The sequence below is a fragment of the Rattus rattus genome, chromosome 3 (assembly GCF_011064425.1).
Source record: "Rattus rattus isolate New Zealand chromosome 3, Rrattus_CSIRO_v1, whole genome shotgun sequence".
NCBI lineage: Eukaryota > Metazoa > Chordata > Mammalia > Rodentia > Muridae > Rattus > Rattus rattus.
In genome coordinates, this window is record NC_046156.1 from 99,336,919 (window position 1) to 99,352,419 (window position 15,501).

General features: G+C 41.8%; 1 protein-coding gene across 1 annotated transcript in view; it reads left to right on the plus strand.

The window, feature by feature from the left end:
• Positions 1-236: 236 nt before the first annotated feature.
• The window catches only part of Ccna1 (cyclin A1), a 46,044-nt gene continuing 30,779 nt past the window's right edge, over positions 237-15,501 (plus strand). Inside the window, exon 1 of the mRNA XM_032898391.1 lies at positions 237-255. The gene's annotated coding sequence lies outside the window, so the exon portion shown is untranslated. The remainder of the gene's footprint in view (positions 256-15,501) is intronic.

Below are 15,501 nucleotides of genomic sequence, written 5' to 3' on the forward strand. Positions count from 1 at the left end.
TCCCATTAGCTTTTTGAGCACTCACTCCTGCCCTAAATGGAAATTCCATCCGTGCGTTGTGTTTTACAAATTAAAGACTTCATGTAAACCGGAGAGTTTCCTGATGAAAAACTACATTTCCCAGCTTCCCTTGCGGATTACGGAACTCACATCCACTCTTGTAAGGGTCCTTGTTAGCCTTAGGCTTTTTGGACCTCTGTTCATGTGGGTTACAAAAGCGCCCCCTTACTGTGAATAAACACGGTTCCATCCCAGGTAAGACCAGATCTTTCTTTCTGCCTTCATCTTTCTATGGGAGCTTTAATATAATTTAACATAAAGTGCTGAAGATTCTGGCCTAATAGTGGCTCAAGCCTTCTCACAAAAAACCTCCCTGGGTCTCACAGGAAACCTCCCTGGGTCTCATAGGGCACTCAGCCATGGGCCAGGTAACATTTTCTTTTCACTTCTGTGTCCTTTCTCTCTCTCTCTCTCACTGTCTCTCCCTGACAGTCTGACTGAGGTGGGAGGCTAGAATGTGCAGTAACATAGCAGAACACTGGGCCGAGGTAATGGATTGAACCTAATTCAGAGGTGCCCTGGGTAGGTCACTGGAGTTTTCTTCTATCTCGAGACCTGCTTAGTCAAAGGCAGATTTGGAAGCCATGCCTTTACCCCTTCCCACTAGCTGTGAGAAAGTTTAGCTAAGAATTCTAATACCCGGAATTCTCCGCTGGTCCGCCACTTGATCCACTGAAAACCCCGAGAACCTTCCACTGGCCCTGCGGTTCCTTAACCCTGGAACTGTAATGGTTAGAGAGGCCCTCCTACTTTTCCAGGAGCATTTGGTCATTTCAAGACTTAGAAGCTGCTCTCTCTAAGCAACTGGATATTGATATTTACCTCGTCTCTGCCCTGCCATGGCTTCCAAATCCTCCATTCCAAATAATACACCCTCAGCCTGGCTGAAGGCTAATTGAAAAGTTCCGTTTAGGAGACCTTATACCGAGTTTATGTGTTCAACACCCCATCCTAATCTGTCTTTCATATACATTGGATAAGTGACTATTGCAGGCCCAAATTTGGAACTATTGATTTTTAGTATCAACTGATTTAAGTAACTCCACAAGGTGAAATGCTAACATGGGCCAGGGCCCTTCCCCCATATAGCTCACTGTTCACTTTAATCTCTCTCAAGGCCTACAACCACGCCAAGAACCCAGAATGCTCAGCTCTTCTGCAGTCCTCCACACATGCATCTTTATTCCTGAGATAGTGTGGAGTCCCTCTGTCTTAGGTCTCTTTGGCCTAATGCTTTGGCCCACTTGCGTTTCTTCCTCTCCAAACCTAGAAAATCCTGCTTGTCCTCCTTAACAGCTAAGGGGTAAAGGCATGTCAGGTTGTCTGTTTCGTTTACAGATCCACTCAAATTCATTATAGGATATGTAGATCAATGGGTTCAGTCTTACAGGGCATCAAACACCATTTGGGTATGGATAATATTGAAAAAAATCTTTCATGCTCCTAGACCCCACTGAGAAGGCTGGCTCTGAGGCGTGGGTCACATGTCTCTGTGACTGGGAGAAGGAAAACAAAACAGAACACTCAGGAAAAGATACTTTGCCCTTGACAAGGACTAAAAAGTAAATTGTTTCTTAAAGCAGTCACAAAAGGCAAGGCCACTCCCTCAGTGACACACTTCCTCCAACAAGGCCACACCTCCTAATAGTACCACTCCCTGGGCCACAGTAAAATCACCATACAAGGTACAATAAGATTTAAAACATCAAACAGCGTATGTCTGATGATTAAGGCTCATAAATTTCTAAGTTTCTCATTGCTGACTTTGTTGAACTTTAGTGATTTGGCGAAATTGAGTCATTTTGCACGTTATAAAACAGAAAAAATGAGGTTCCCAGTCTCTTGGTGAACTGTATTTATGCCTTAAAATTTATTTTCTCACTAAAAGATCTTCAATTTAAGAATTATAATTTCCAGGTTGGGGATTTAGCTCAGTGGTAGAGCACTTGCCTAGCAACCAAAAGGCCCTGGGTTCGGTCCCCAGCTCTGAATTAAAGAAAAAAAAAAAAGAATTATAATTTCCTAAGGCTCAAACTTAACAGGGATAAACTTGTGAAATCCTAATCTTATAAAAGGAACAAACTTAATTTGAACTGTTAAAAATAATTAAGCTATACAAGTTAATAGTCAGTCATGCTGAGTACAAATGCAAATTATTTATAGAGAGAAGATCAAGGCTAATTTTTATCTCCATTAAATAGCCTTTTCTACATATTGTCAAATTGAAGCCTAAAGCAAGTGGCTCAAATAAGTCTAAAGTAAACTTGAAATTCGTTTCATGTAAAATAATATTTAAAATTAGATACATATATTTTAAAGATTGATTATAAAAGACTGAATTCTTAAGTAAAGTGGGTTGAATTTACAATACACTTGCAGGGCAGGAAGGGCCCAGGCTAGGTAGTTCCCTTGGATGGAGCACAAGCTCCCTTGAGTGGAGCACCATCCCATCAGAGTAAGATGCTGTTAGCCTCATTACAGAACAAAGGTGCATGGGAAGTAGGTCCTTCCAGAAGAATACTGCTTTTGCCTCTGGCTACATAGGCCTGGCCAGCTCTAGCTGTATAGGTCTGACTGGCTCTAGTCATGTTGGCAAAAGCAGAAAAAAAAAATCCTCTTCTTTATCTAAAGATGAATTACTCCTCAAGTCTCACTTGACAGCAGAATGGATTCTATTGCCCAACGGAGGTTCTCAGAGTCTGCAACCACATCTTAAATGTCTTAAACAACAGAGAGGCAAATAGCAATTAGCTCTGGCCACACTGTCCCTCTAACGGATACATGGGGATGCTGTGAACCTACATGCTAGTTCAGTTGTTATGCTGTTTACACTGCCATTCAGTTCTTCCTCTTAGCAAAAGCTAATTACAGCATCCACACCCTAGTCACCCAAGTTCCCTGACTGAAGGAGGATGCCAGGTCGTCTGTCAAACCCACAGACTTTGGCAGTAATGTTCATGGATATTTTCTAAGAAATTCCAAAGCCAATATTTGTCAAAATTCAATTAATGTGGTCCTCTTGCTTTACAAATTGTGCCTCTAAACAGTCAATCTATTTCAGATGGAATGACGTTAAGAATAATGCTTCCCGCTGTCACTGTGTGGTGATTTGGAGATTTGACCATCGGTAGAAGGGATAAAGATTTGGCTTTAGACCTCTTTGCTAATTCAGTCTCTGCTACATGTAATTATTTATTACAGATTTGGCATGACTCACTGCTTTCATTTTTCATCTGTTGGTTGAGTGTATGGAAGGAAAATGTTGTGGAGAAATTTTAAAAGATTCTGACAATAGAGTTGATTCTAGAAATCTTTGTAAAATGAATCATTTCTTGACAGGGCAGTCACTGTCTTTGGGAGTATGGTGCTTTGATTAGGAATGACCTCCATAGACTCCTGTGTTTGATTTGGCCCATAGGGAGTGGCACTATTAGGAGGTATGGCCTTGTTGGAAGAAGTGTGGGGGTGAGCTTTGAGGTCTTCTATACATAAGCTATGCCCAGTGTGGTACACAGTCTCCTTGCTACCTACAGATCAAGATACAGAACTCTCAGCTTCTTCTCCAGCATCATGTCTGCCTACACATTGCCATGCTTCCCACCATGATGATAATAGACTAAGCCTCTGAAACTGTAAGACAGCCACAATTAAATGTTTTCCTTTATAAGAGTTGCCATAGTCATGGTGTCTCTTCTCAGTAATAAAACCCTGACTAAGGCAGGAAATACACTTTTAGATTGGAAATTGAAAAATCACTTCTTTTTGAAGAATACAGCTTAGATTGACTATGCAGTCTGATATTTACTATATAATCTTGGAATATAAGTGTAACAGTTTGGTGCTAATTAAAATGTGTAAGCTATGTTTTCAAATACTAGATATAATCATTTAAAGCAATGGTCTCAATTTAAATTTTTTTTTACCTTAGCAAATTGTTTATAACCAAAATAGTGTTTTACCTGAGATATAATCTGGTTTTGTTCATTAAGTAATAGTTGATATTATTCATATCTGAAACAAATATATAAAGGTCATCATATGTCAAAGCACGGAATACCACTTAGACACCTTGCGTTCAAATTCATTCTTTGGATGCTAAATTTTACTGACTTCTTTTTACAAAGCATCCAGGTACATCTTTCCTATGTTGGAGACTGGTGTAAGTAAATAGCTAATACAGTTACTTTATTCTTCTATAGAACTCTGGTACATGGTTCAGCCAGTAATTGCATTTAACCTGATGTAAATTCTGTATTTAACTTTATCTTATATTGATTCATGTTAACCTTGATGTATACAGTTTCCTTGTACGACTTTGTTTCTTAATGTTGTATAGCTATTATTACCTCCTGACTTGTACTCAGGATCTTTGCCAACTGCTGAGCTTTGTCATAGACCTTTAGAAGAAACCTCTTTTGAATCTTCCGTTATTGTTCTTCTATTGTCTATGAAGCAAGTTACCGAGATTGGTGCCCCCATCCCCTAAAAGCAGTTCAGGTGACCTCTAAGAGGGGAGTAGTGGGCCATCCAACGCATCTCTTCTCTAACCACTCTGGACATTGTTTTAGGGACTCAGAGCTAATTCAGCTGGACTTCTTTGCATCAGTTAACCTCTCTGTCTCACCAGCTCAGATCAGCTTAACCCCCTTTAGGAAGGTTCAACTCATTGGCTGCAGTATTCCAAGATTAAAAAGATCTGACCTCTGCTAAGAATGGGATCTTTGCCCTTTTCAAACAGTGCTGTTTCCATGCCAGCAATTTCTAACTGGTTTTAAAGGAGCTTAAGGACACAGAGACAAGGTGAAACTTCCTTCTGGTTCCCTTCCAATCTGGCTCCTCTTCATCACTCTTTCCTCTCTGTTATCATCATACTTACTTTTAAAAAATGTTTTACTTACTGTCTTTCAATGCCTTGGTTGTTTTTAAAATGTCTTCCTTGGTCTTGCCAAGGTTGGATCCCCAGTGCAGTGGAATATGGGGGAGGGCAATAAGGGGGATGTATAGGGGGAATACCCATATGGGGGAGGGGGAGGGGAGGGAATGGGGGCTTATGAACAGGAAACTGGGAAGGGGAATAACCTTTGAAATGTAAGTAAAGAAATATATAATAAAAATTGAAAAAAATGTTTTCTTTTCTGAACTTCACTCTATACCAAAATGTTCCACTCAAGTTCTTCTAATTGTTCTCACCTTATTTATTCCTGACACATGAGCAAAAAAGACCCTTTAGATGTTGTGGAGAAACTGGCTAAAAGGGACCCTCCTCCCTTTTACCCCAGGCCAGATACAATTCTTTACATTAGTTCTCTGGTTTCACCTGTTCACTTCCTTTGATGATCTGTAGCTGCCTGCTACTTCTGCTAGCTCACTGTGGTCCAACAGTCCTGGCAATGGGACCAGTCACTGTCACCCTGAATCAACTCTATGTCTACTTTCTCTCACCAACCTAGTCTGTCTCTCCTGCCTCTGTTCCTCCCCCTCCACCAACCTTTCCAGAAAAATCTCCTGGTTCTCCACTGTAGCCAGATCATCTGTTTACAGCCCTCTAATAATCATTTTACAAATCTCTCCAGGAGGAACACAGGACAACAATGGCCTGATCCATCACAGCTGATCAAGTTAAGACTCTCCTTCTGCTTCTTGACCTGAGGACCCCCTCTTCAATCGACTCAGAACTAACCCCTCTAACAGAGACATACATCAGCAGAAAATAGCTATTTTATCCCCTGCAAATTTTATCCCCTCTTAGGGTTGAAAATGATAGTTACTTGTTGAAAGACTACACTTCCCAGATTCCCTTGCAGACTATGGAAATCATTTCTGCCCCATGAGGATCCTGTCTCTCTTCTTCTATAGACATTTTGGCTATCTGCTCACAGGAGTTACAAAAGTAACCCTCACACTGAACATGGTCCCTCCTAAGGTCAGACCAAGCCCCTCTTGCTTTAAATCATCTAATACAAACCTGCATTCAGAATGTTGTATATAAACCTGCATATAAAATATTAATAAAATTCACTTTTAAACTTGGGTCTTATCCCATACAAATTCCCCCAAAGCTGTATGGGCCTGTGTTATGTACTTCATGGATCAGAGTAAAACAATACTTAAAAAAGCTGTACATTGTCATATAATACAGTGGAAAACTTTTGACCCACAGTTTGATGAACTTATAGATATAGACACTTGGTCAGGGGCGTTCAGGCCCATCGTAAGCAGAAGCAACTGACAGAATGGAAGAGAACATCTGCTGTCCTGGTCTGCAGGGGGCAGAATGAACCCAGGGAATGACAGATGAAGGAGAGGGTTACTCTCAGACTCTACACAGCCTGCCTCCCTGTGGTCAAACACCGGGCATTTCCGATTCTTTCATCTCTAACCCCCTCCTACCCCCCAATGCCAATTTTAGTACCAAATCTTGGTGTCAATTTGAGACTTCTTTGGGGGAGATTTGTGCCAAATCTCTAAAGCTTGCTCTAGCTACAGCATTGTTCAGAAGATAGACATTCGCCAGGCTCACTCCAAGCCTCGAGGTCATATTTTGCCTTGACTGCCTTCCGGGGGCCTGTATCCTTATTGTCTGGATGGGGATTCTGGTGCTATTCTTTCAGGAGAGGGTGGACTCGGGAAGGAAGTTCCAGATCTCATAAGATACTTGCCATGCTCATAGCCTGGGTTTGCATTTTCTCAGGGGAGTTCCTTTCTTCAGCAGCAGAAAGCTGGCTCTGAGTTCAGCATGCAGCAGCTTAGCTGTGGCCTGTGGTATGTCTGTTTTGTCATTGCATTTCGTCACAGATTGCTTCCTTCAGACACATGTCAGGCTTCACCTGAGGCTCTGGGCTTCTAGAAGGCCTGAGAGCCCATGTGGCAGATGAGGGATGTGTTTGATGGATGATGTTGTTCCCAAGCAGAACCATTTCCTCCTGTGCCACCCTCTGTGCCACTGCATTTTTGTGACCTTAGTTTTAAAAGGTGTGTGTGTGTGTGTGTGTGTGTGTGTGTGTGTGTGTGTGTGTGTGTGTGTGTGAGATGAGAGTGAACCATCTCCATCTTCCCATCATTCTGTTGCTCTCTCCTGCTTCATTTCATGCATCTTGTCTGCCTGGATTCTCTGACATGGACCAGGGTACATTGTGGACCAGGTTTGGTCGGAGACCCTGTCTCAAAAAGTAAGGCAGAATGCAACTGAGGAAGGCACCCAGCATTGACAAGTCAATCACAAGGATCGTGAGCCATGGAACCAGGACTGCTGGTACCTCTTTGTCACCCTGCCATTTCATGCTATCTTAAGCAAGCTGTCACTTTGTTTCTGTCTTAGGGCATTGCAGTGACTTCCTTGGCATCATGGCCTCAGTGGGAACATTAGATTCTTCTAAGTACCTCCTCTGACCACCTAATCCTAATCTCCCTCCCCTCCCCTCCCCTCCCCCCTCTCTGAAATGTATCATTTCATTTTGAGAAAGTTAATTTTCCCAATGAAATGTTAAAAAGTCTTCTGTCAAAATTCCTCAGTCACCTTAAATCAGGAAGACAATAGCTATGTTTTTTTTTTAAAGCTCATTAGACTAGAAGACCTGACTACTAATTATTACTGAAATATAATTGAAATTCATAACATGTCAAGAATATTTCCTTTTAACAAAACTTCTTCTTAAAATGTGGAAAGGGAATAAAAAGAAGAATTCCAGGCAGTTCCCCCACAGGATTTGTTAACTGTGTTTTGATCCCTGTCCACTGAAAGATCCAGATAACCACTCCTCTGATTCAAATCTGAAGCACTGTGGTTTGATCTCGTTTACCCCCTGTGAAAAGGATGTCAGAGTTTAAGCGCCATGGTGGGGAATGAGAGGGCAACAGTTTAATGCTCTGTAGGGAAGGAGCCTTCCAGGGAGACCCATGTATGGATGCATTTGCCTGCTCTTTACCAATTTCCTTGCCTTTGTCCTGGGCTCTACAGCGCTACCCTGTACCAGGCTCAAGTAGCCTTGATTTCTATCTGACACTCAGACAACCCAAAGGATGTGATGTGTAGGGTTTTTTTCTTTCTTTTTTTTAAAGTACTATATTCATAACCCTGAGCAATTCAGAGCTTCTCAAATCTCCACTGCTCTCTTCAGCTCCCTGGTTGTGTCCTCTACCAACCTTTCTCCCTCCTGAGCCTAGTGACTGACAGATGATTCTTCTCTGAATACATCTGGCTTAGGTCTGATCCTACAGGGGCTTTCCTGCTGCATCACCACCAGCACTGAGGGGTGTGCATGGCACATCTTCTATGCTTTATGTTTGTTCCCAAGATGCCCTTCACATGGTTATCACATTTGTGGAAAACAGGCTGGGTACACTGCTTGGAAGCTATTTGCAGTCAAAGGGGTGGGCTATAACAGTTCCATATGCTTTATCATGTGAAAGGTGAGTAAGACTTTCAAGGCATTTTTGATGAATTTTGCATGAGGCCATTGGCTGGAGATAACTACACCTTGGTCTAGTGACATGTCTACGTTTCAGGAATAAGAATGGTTGGAGCCAAGTGGCCTGATCCTGGCCCTTCCCATCCCAAGACAATTGAATTTCAAGGCAGCCTCATTAACAGTTGCTATGAAACAAATCAGGCTATAATAGGATTTTTCATTATTAATGTGTAACAAACCATCCTATGTTTCCTTGGAGAAGGCATTGCCTTCTGAGGAAAATATGCAAGCAATGAAAGTATTCTTTGCTTGACAAATTATCCTAAGTGCCCTGACAGCTCAAATATTTCTTTAGAGTAATTTATTAGTGAATAGGAAACGAGGCTAGGTCCATTTGGGAATGATAGTTTCCTGTCTGTCTTCCTTCTGCCGATGTTGAGTCTACTGTATCCTCCAGGTGCAGATGGTCACAGCAACACATAAATGCAGATCGTCTTGGGCTTACGTTCTATTCTTGAAGCTTATATTTTGTCTGTATTTAAATTTGTATTGACCTTCTTGGGCATGATGGCACACACTGGGGAGGCAAAGACAGGCAGACCTCTGAGTTCAAGGGAAGTCTGGTCTACACACTGAGTTACAAGACAGCTATCACCACATAAAAAGACCCTGTCTGAACAAGCAAACAAAATTCATTGACTTTGGGTACTTTGAAAACTCTAATTTCAAAAATTGTTTGAAGTTAGGCAGCAAGGCAAGAGCCAAGGGGATCCATCTTCTACCCTTGAGGACCAAGAGTCTGTCTGTTCCTTTCTGTCGGATACAATTTCCCACATGGACCCCAAAGATTGTAACATAGGTAAAGTGATAAAGCCAATTCCTTTTTAGGTTTAACACGTATGTCTTTCCAAAATAGAATTGTCTTCTCATCTTTTCTCTTTCTCAAATCGGGCCAGGAAGTCCAAGCAATGGCCAGAGTCCTGAAATTCAAATGCATATTAATGTGTTAATATTGGCTTAGTGAATCAGAGGGCACTGGGGAAATCAGTTTTATACTCTTTCCTATAGGAAAAAAATTCAATTTTCTTTCAGGGTTGCCTGCATGAATTGGAGATTGGCTGTCAGGGTTTTGGGGAATGTAAATATGGTTATTACATTTGGATCTACTGTGGGGATGTTGGTCCAAGAATGAGGTGATTAATAGTTTGCATTTCATGATTAATGCTTCAGTGGAGCCACATAAAGCAAGACAATTCCTGCATGGTGTAGCACTTCCCAGAAGCAGGGAAGTTAGAACTAAAGACCTTTTGAGTTTGTCCTTGAAGGACAATTTTGGAGATAAAAGTTTTCAGTGAAATTCTAGACTTTTTATTAAAAAAAAAAAAGAAGAAGAAAGAAAGCTAATCAGTCAAGTCCCAACTTCTCTATATCTGAGTAGCTGAAAACCAAGTAATTTTATTAAAACTTTTGCCTTCTTTAGGTGAAAGACTCTGGCTTGATGTAAGATCTGTTGTCTGATATCTCACATTTTGCAAGTTTTCATTAAGGAAATGATAGCTGAAACACTATGAGGACTCCAGGTCAAGGCTGTTTGCTAAGCCCCGACTATAAAGCTCCTTCCAGATCAGCTGATGTTCCCTACAGATCCCAGGGAGAGGCACTGTTGTCTACTCTAGGCAGCTTTGCACCATGCACTTACCTTTGTAACCCTCCTCAATGGAGGAAAACAGGGGGGGGGGAAATTTAATAAACCCTGAGAATGGGAGAAATGTTAGAGTCAATGCCTTCTAGCTCTGGATCTCACCCCAATCAGAAGTGGCCGCCTCACTCAACTGTCTTATCCCTTCTGAAATCAGCTAGCACAGGGAGCACCCTGTTCACCAGATGGGCATTCGGCCATTATTTGTTCAATGAAGTTCAGCAGAGCAAACAATTGTTAAATTGTCTGTCATTCTCTAGGTATATAAAATGCAGTTCCGAGTTAGTCTTTGGTGTAATATTCCACTATAATGGTATAGGTAGGAACATATATTTAATTTCCCCCATTCAAACTGCTGCTGGAAGACCACTGCAGTTCCCAGCCATGTCTAAAGGGAGGTCCTGTGCTGGGGCCTCAGGTTAAGTCAACTCAACTATCTTCCAGTGGTGTGTTTTTACAGCTCCCTTCATCCTGCTACAGTGTGGTGGAGCTTGAGGAAAGGGCAGATAGCCCAGGGACAGACTTAGAAATACACAGACTCTCCCGCTCAGCAGCTTCTGTCACACACGCTAGTCTCAATCTCCATCGATGATTACTGCTAACTTTTTATCCAGTTTTATATTTTCCATTCTGGAGGAAGGATCCTTTGAGCTCCTCACCTCACCCATCTGAGCACCCACATCTTCATTATCTTTTACTCCCTCCATCACTAGACCCTACGTGTTTACATATTATAATATCTTTAGTACATTTTTCTCGAGGGTAGAACTGTTTGCCTGCTTGTCTCAAAGCCCAACATGTTCACCTTAACATCTTAAAGAATGCACCATGGTAGCCTAGCTGTAGGGCAGTTGTAGATCGATTACCTACACATGTGAGGCCCCATGTTCAATCTCTGGTACTATAAAAATAAATGAACAAACAGACTCCCACAGAAGACTCAAGTCACTGAAAAGTATTTCACTGGGCAAAGGAGAATATGTTTAATTTGTTTGAGAAACTGAAGTCAGTTCCTTTATTGAAAGTATCAGCAGAGCTTTGAGAAGCTCATATGCAGTCCAAGAGTTTGGAAAAAGAAAGTCTAATACAGTTTTCCATAGACAGATCCATCCAGCCCATTAACAACCCTGGGAAATGGCACACAATGAACACCCAGGTGGCGGCAGCTCTCTGTTGCCCTCTTGTGGTAAGTTGCTTCACTTCGGTCCTGTTCAGGGTTTAAAAGCCGCCTTAGTTTTCCCGCCTCTGTTCAGGTCAACAGAGCTGTTTGCTTCTCCCATGCACAAACGGTTTCAAGGCCATATAATAGCACACAAGGATTCCTGGAAGGAAAACGGCAGGAACTGCTTGTGTAGAAATTACTTCTTGGCTGGATAGTTTCCTAGAATTCTTACTAGTTATAACTAAAGAAGCAGTTCTGTACTCGATCTTAAAAAGATAGTGCCGTTCCTCAGCCTGCGAGGTCAAGATGAATTGGATTCAAAGGACGCTTGAGGCTGAGTGGCTTTGCGCATGGCTCACTCTGATACCACCTGTTCACAGCCCAGCTTTGCTCGGCCATGGGAAAAGAGAACAGGGATAAGTGAGGAATCTCTAAGAGTATATTGTTGGAGCATGAAAAGTATCACCTGACTTCTACTTAAGCCCTAACACAGCCTGTTACCAAACTTAACGTTGCAATGTATCGGCGGTTTTTAACCAGTGACAGCCGAACGGGTTGGAAAAGATGAGGGCCGCTGTAACAGGGTGGAGCATAGGGATATGCAAGTAGGTAAACTGATGCATGTTGGAAATGGTGTGTGGGCTGGAGAGGGACAGGATGGTAGAGGCCAAATAGACAGCTGGCATTTGCTAATTAATACCGTCGTTGCGGAATAAGAAAAATAATTACTAGTGATTATTTTCAGATATACAACCGTAGAGATATAATTGTTTTCAACGTTGACTTTTACAGGATCGCATGCTCATTAACAACTTTTTTAAAGTGTCAAGCTCTGTTAATTTGGAAGCTGTTCATATTAATAAGTTTTATGGGTTTTGTAATGTAGCTAAGGAGTGCATGGCTTTAGCATTTGCAGTTACACAGGATGACGGCAGCTTCTTTACAGGGGTGACTGAAGAGGTTCAGAGGCTTCCAATGGCTTTAAAACCTTTTCCATATAATACGACAAATCTGAAAATACCCTTGAGATTATGGGGTTTCTTGGATGCTGCAGGAAGTATGAGAATTATAAATCCACGCGCGTGCATGCCCGTGTGGTGTGTGTGTGTGTGTGTTTACAGTCAAAGATTCTCAAGTGAGAGTCATCATTGCTTCTTCTTCTACCTTCAGTAAGAGTCAACGTGGAGGGAATAGTGACAATAATATCCCACGATCACCATTTTAATGAGGATCTGGCTTTTCAAGTGTCATACCTTTTCTGAGGCTTCCATTTTAATTCTGCAGCCTTAATGCCAAATGCAACCAAATGCAGTTGAGACAGTTTTGTAGGGAGTGAGGGTGGGGGTGGAATTGTTTATCTTTTCCCGTGTGTGCTACATCACTGAAATGAATGTCTGCCCACAGACATTGCTCCTGGGCTACTTCATATTAAATATATACAGAAACCAGAATCATGATTTTAAAACAACAGTGTTTGCCTATGATTTTCTTAAAATTTTATTTGGTAGCTAAAAATTATTTGTTTTGTGATCAAAGTCATGGAATGGTGAACATTCTGGGGTAAAGTGGATATGAGAGTAAAATTGGTAGTATAATTTGATCCTTGATAGTAAATTTTATTATTTAAAATTTAAACACCCTAAATAAGTATCTCTTTTATATCATTAGAGGAAATTGGAGCTCTGATGTCTGAGAGTGCACAGGCACAATGCAGGCAGCCCACAGCTCTTGGTTTAATTCATGTGTGATCAGCACACATCTTCCTTGAGAAAGGACTGTTTTGTAAAGGCCTCTTGACACCAGCCGGTCTAAGGTTTAAAGTGCAGCATTTCACATAGATTTATTTCCTGCCAATAGAGTTTAAAAGCAGACCCCATCTAAAGGATGATACCCCTCAGTTTGTTCCCTACATTTCTATAGAATGCCATTTTCCCATTTCCAAGGATTGGGCCATAAACTTTCATAGGTGGCGTGGAGGCCATGTGCTCCACAAGGACATGAGACTGAGTTAATTATCGACAAGAAACATTTCACCAAAACCTTCTGTGCTTAAACATGCCAAAAATTAACCGCCTGGGGTTAATCAGACTCTAGAAGTTTGAGGAACATTGGCTGCTAAGCTGTGTTGAACTGAACTGTCTTCTTGCTTCTGGCTGATCATCTCTCTACAGTCCTGTGAAGGTCGTAAAGACCTGGCATCGTGTAAACAGGGCTTCTTAAGAACATGAAGACATTAAAAAATAAAAGATACTCTCATCTAGGGACTGGAGCGTGGCTCAGTGGTTAAGAGCACTTGGTGCCCTTTTCTGGTTTCCCTAGACTTCTGCACACATGTGTGAGCGTGTGCGTGTGTGTGTGTGTGCGTGTGTGTGTGTGTGTGTGTGTGTGTGTGTGTGTGTGTGTGTGTGTGTGTGTGTGATTTCTCTGGTATCGAAGTGTTCTGTGGCAGAAGGGTTTTGAAAGAATCCTGCCCAGTCAGTTATTCGCATCTGACTATTTCAGTCAGCTTTTCTCCTTCATTGTTGACCTCTCAAGGATACCTGTGACATTTTCATTAAATCCAGTAACAAACAAATCTATGCAGTCAAGTCAAAAAAATCAAGAAAGCATCATTGTTTCATTTGGGAACAGTGGCTTGTTTCAAAGATAAGTATTTTTATCAACTAAATTGTCCAAAAGATAGTGTTTGAGTTGTAAAACGACTGCACAATTAATAGAAATAACATCTAAACAGCTTCACCTATTCTAATTTTTCAGAATACATTTAGATGCCTTGTGCTTTTGGGAGCTGGTACGTGTTCTAGATGCTTCTTTTTACCTTGTGACAACAGACAGCAACAGAACCAACAGAACCCAAAGCCTTCCACTTCCAAAGCTATTCATCCCAGAGTTTCTTTGTTATGTCCCCAGTGTAAATGGACCCAAAAAGCTTCTGCAGATAAACATTTGAAAGTGAGTTCTATATCATTCCTAAAATCTGGCGAGGGAAATTACCTCTTGAGGGACCCATCTCATTAAGTTGGCAGTTTTTATTAAGCTTTAATCAGCCTTTTCATTGTTGAAGAGCTCGTGTTCCCAAGAGGGGTAAGTTCAGACACCCAGAGCACGAAGCATAGATATATAATCTTCACAAAGGTCTAGCTGGTCTTAGACACTGGTTGGCTAATAACACAGAATTAAATAGCTCTGTCAGAATGGGATCTATCACAGACACCCACAAAAGTCACAGTGGGTGGCACACTCCAATCGACCGCACCAGGAGGGCAGTGCAGAGTTGGAACGGTTGTGAAGACTAAGCTTTGTATTTAATTAATCCTGAAAGTTTTAATTAGCAAACTGTCATACTAATTAATGTTCCTTAGATCAGGGGGAAAGGAGACCAACTTTGAGGTTGACTTTAATCTGCCCTTTTAAAAACAATGGTCCTCATTCAGGAGCGGGGGTTCAACCTCAATTTAATTCCTCGTCTCAAAGACCAATCATGCTGCCTACTAATTTTCAACCACAGACTGCTGTATACAGTTTCCTAAGTAAAAATCAACTAACTTAATAGTCACAGTCAGCCAGTGTAGTTTTAGAAGTAGTTGTTTTTGTCAGCCTACAGGAAGACACTGATGCCATCTTTCCAACACTGGGCTCTGTGCAGAGACTCAAAGGACATGTTTGCCCTCCATTTTAAGGTAAAAGACTTTCATGTTCTCGGTTTGCATTATTCTGGGTGTGTGCAACCGTATGTACTAAGAGTCATAAAAGCATTACAAGTCTATCCAATTGAGCATTAAATGTTGCCAGCATGTGCAGGGAGCTTATGGTATGGCTGAGCTCACACAGGAGCCTGAGCTCTGTGCTTCTTTTCCAAGCTAAGGGCATGTGTCAGCTCTGGGCCTTTCAACACAGAAGCGCCTGAGCCTTGGTACACAGCCTTGGAGCTGTAACCACATCACAGGCTGCCAGGAACAGTTTCCCCACCAAAGGTCCATTGTTTCTTTGTTGGAACCATCTAAATTAACACCATTGAGTTACCTCTGTGGAATCTTTGTTCAATGGACCTTGTGTCCACGTCGCCTTCTTCAGCTGTTAATCATGCCATAGCATGACTGAGGGCCAGGAACTTGTCTGCTGTCAACAAGGCCCAAGGTCCCATACCCAGCACCACAAAGAAGCAGTGGACT